Here is a 2,804-nt window from a genome sequence, read left to right as displayed (position 1 = left end):
GCACTGGTCGACTGTCAGAGATAAGAGCAGCAAGTCTATCACGCATTACCAAATGGGATATGTTCTCAATCTGTCAATGGTTTCCTATTGTAAAAGGCTTCATTTCGGCTGAGCTATGGAAGTCTCAGGACATCAATATGGCTGAGCAGGATAAGAGGAGAGAGCCATATTCTGAGTCTCTATCATTTTCACCCCCACCCATACCCTGCAAGTTTGTATGGTTGCAGATATTGGGCCCTGGGCGAGAAATTGGGATTCCGTTTTCCTAGAATGGCAACAAGCGTTTTTCAGAGTGGAATAGGACTGTTATATGGAACAAATGCATCTGGACTACCCTGACCCTCTTTGTAACCCCCCCCCCCCCCACACACACACACACACACTCTCTCTCTCTCTCTCTCTCTCTCTCTCTCTCGCTCCCTCCATCATTGCCATGGCAGCATGGAGGAGGAGGTATGGATTAGCCTTAAATGCAGGATTGTGTTGACTATGCCATGACTACTGCTCCTGCTGGGCCTACCGTGAACAAATACACACACACACACACATAAATACACACAAACACACACACACACAAACACACACACACGCTAGCAACACCATGGAAATACTGTCTGGAGAAGACAGAAATCCAGTTATATTCATACGCCTCTCACTTCCATTCTGTGTTTAACGTGTGAAAAGCAATTGGTGAAAAGGATGTCGGGGAGAACAGGAAAGAGAGACAGAGATAAACAGAGAGAGAGAGGGAAACAGATGGAGAGAGGGAGGATGAGAGAGATGGCTATGCTTGGTGCATTGCTTTGGGTGTCACAGTACAATGTGCATGGATGATAACTGATTCCAAAAAACATGCATGAATCCGATTTGGCTTTTCAAGTATCATGTTTGAATCTGATTTGAAAGCAGCATTTGCAAGAGGATTCCACAGTGTGCCCCTCAACGAATTGGCGCATGCCTGTATATTCAATGCTTTTCCAAATGTGCACTCATTCAGCTTAAAAAATATACAGTACCTATATTTAAATATTTGTAATCGATCTTCAGAGAGACTTATTCGGTGCATACAGGTTGCCTTGGAAAGCGCTATTTGTATGGGTGTGATTCACTTAGTCTGTGAGGAACACTGAAGCTGGAAGTTGTCAGTGCGTAGCTGTGTAGTGTTATTTCTCAGATGCACACTAGCAAAGCGCTGGTGTGACTGCGGCTATTGTTTTTTCTAACTTCTCCTATTTTGAGCCTTTCATTTCTTACACAGGGGGAAAATGAGGAAGAACAAAACCAACATATGAAAAGTAAGACATGACAGAAGGAGGTGGTGAGGGAGGGGGAGAGAGGAGCAACAGAGGAGGGAGAGGCAATCTTGGAAAACAAGAGGGCTTTCAAAAGTAGGGGATGAAAGCTAGTCGGCCTGTTATTTTTGAGAAATGATCCTTGTGTAGTGCCCCTCTTAAGAGCCAGGTACATATCATCTCATCTTCCTGGAGAGACATGGCGTGTAGTCTTGCTTGAGCACTTTGAGTCTGAGTAACACCATCGTAACAAGTCCGTTTGGGGTGTATTTTTCCAAATTACAGGAAAGCAGAAATTTGTGTGACATGATATGATTTGGTCTCTGTATCTGTGATAACCACCAAAATGTCATCAATTTTGGACTTTGCTCTAAGTGGTTTTGCAGTCAAAAAAATAAATAATACATCACCAAGCACAATCATATCCAAACGCTGTATCACAGAGTTGGCAGTCAATTATTTTGATTATTAGAAGCCGCCATTTTGTCTTCGGCTCAAACAATAGCAGATTTACACGTGTCGGCGTCGTCTCACCAATGGCTGCAGCCTTGTGTTAGATGGAAACTGGTGTCCACGCGGAGCCATTTTGAGTCCCCTCCCTGACCTCTCTGTGGATCCAGCTGGGGAGGTCAGGCTGCTGCAGTCAGCTCGGAGAGGGGGGAGGCGTCCTCTGAACACGACCAATCACAGGCCGGTTTGCCGCCCAACAGGAGTCACCGATGTGTTTTTGTCAAGACTTATGAAATATATACGTCTTTCTTTGTGTGTTTGTTAAATAATTTGTATTTCGGTGCGATTTGAATAACCCCTCCTGTGTGTGTCTGTGTGTGTTTTTTGCGTGCGTGTACGTGTGTGTGTCCGCGTGTGTGTGTGTGTACATGTGTGTGTGTGTGTGTACGTGTGTGTTGGTTACAGCGAGGGGAGACGGTTGTTTTGGTATCGGAATGTGCGCGTGTTTTTGTGTGTTCAACATGTGTCTTCCGTATCAATAGGTTAATAGCGGCACTGTCACTTTCATTGACTGCCTGATTAGTTGGTGTGTTCACTAATCCACAAGGGGGCGGAGAACTATTGGCTTTCTCATTGATTTTAGCACGGCGAGCAGACAGAAGATAGAGAGAGGGGAGATCTATTGATTGACCCCAAATTAGCCCCCCCCAACCACCCAACTTCCCACTAGCCACCCTCATCCATGTCTCTCCTGCCCGATCCAATTGTCTTCATTGGACGGCGTGGCTGACAAACAACTCAATCTGATTGGACACTTCAGTGAGTTTTTATTTTTTTAATTTTTTTTACCGTGTTTGTGATTTCTGAAGTCTTGTTTGTTGTTTGTCGACGTACAGAAGTATGTGCTGGAACAATTGTGCGACAGTGTGTTGCTGTTGATGTAATACATGAACATGGAGATGTTTCAAGGCATTTGAAGCACCTCATTTCAAACCACCCTAACTTTATAGTCACACCTCAAGTTTGTGTTTGATGACTATTACAAGTACGTTCTCTAAAACA

This window comes from Hypomesus transpacificus, chromosome 2 (genome assembly GCF_021917145.1).
Source record: "Hypomesus transpacificus isolate Combined female chromosome 2, fHypTra1, whole genome shotgun sequence".
NCBI lineage: Eukaryota > Metazoa > Chordata > Actinopteri > Osmeriformes > Osmeridae > Hypomesus > Hypomesus transpacificus.
This window is presented reverse-complemented; position numbering follows the sequence as displayed.